Genomic DNA, 952 nt, shown 5'->3' with positions numbered 1-952 from the left:
CAGCACCTGCGCGCGCAGAACTGCGGGGAGGCGGGGTCAGGCGGGCGGGGAGGAGTGGGTGCGGACCTTGAACCCCTGGGGAGGCTGGGCGGGGTCGCGGGGGCTGCTGGAGCCGACTCTGCGCTGGGGCTGGGGCAATCGAGAGGGCTGGGTGTGCGGCATGTGGGGGGCAGCCCCACGACTGAGGCTGGAAGAGAAGGGTGTGCGTCTCCAACAGAAGGGAGAGGCCAGACTGGGAGAGGCGCCCCGGAGCCCGGGCTACGTTGGGTGGGGCTTTGGGGGTCACATGAGGGGCGGTAGAGACGGAGAGGATGTTAAAGAGGGGGGGGGCAGGGCATGTGGGGACCCTACAGTAGGTGGTGCTGGGGACGAAGCGGAAAGACAACCCCAGGGTCTCTAAGGCAGCAGGGTCAGGAGCCATCCGGAGTGAGCCCGGGAGAGAAGGGTATCCCACACGAGCAATTTGGCAAAGTGTGCTTTCTGAGCGGGGAGGTCACAGCCTTGCGGGCTGGGCTGGGTCTGGCTAGCGAACTGTTTCTGATTAGAGAATCCTTGTGGGCAGTGGGGAGAAAAGGCTCCACCTTCAAAGGCCTGGAACACCAGTAGCCAGGTGATGACCCTGAGCGGGAAGGAGACCGAGGTCCTATACAGTGAGGGAAGCAGCCTCGCAGGTCTGCATTTGTGGGCTGTGCTGAATTCCTGAGTATGAAGCTGAGTTATGTCCATGTGGACTGTGGATTAGAGATCTGAGGGTCGAGCGTGGAGAGTGGGGCAGAGTCTGAAACATCTGGTACCCAGAAGGGATATAGAAAGGGCCTGAGAGATGGCAGGACAAGGAGCCTTCCTTTAACCAGGTCCCTCTTGTCCTTCTACCCTCAGGGTGTCAGCTGAAGGACAGGGCAAAACTCAGAAGCTCACTTGGACTTGCCAGGCAGGCGCTTGTGCCACTGAG

The 952-nt window shown here is 61.3% G+C and overlaps 1 protein-coding gene across 1 annotated transcript in view; it reads right to left on the bottom strand.

Moving 5' to 3' along the window:
• The window catches only part of Ntn5 (netrin 5), a gene marked incomplete in the record, with an annotated part of 8778 nt that overhangs the window by 505 nt on the left and 7321 nt on the right, over nt 1-952 (bottom strand).

Source organism: Chinchilla lanigera, unplaced genomic scaffold (assembly GCF_000276665.1).
Source record: "Chinchilla lanigera isolate Chin_1 unplaced genomic scaffold, ChiLan1.0 scaffold00158, whole genome shotgun sequence".
In the NCBI taxonomy this organism is placed as follows: domain Eukaryota; kingdom Metazoa; phylum Chordata; class Mammalia; order Rodentia; family Chinchillidae; genus Chinchilla; species Chinchilla lanigera.
Note: the sequence above shows the minus strand (reverse complement) of the source record. Positions and strands in the feature narration are given on the sequence as shown.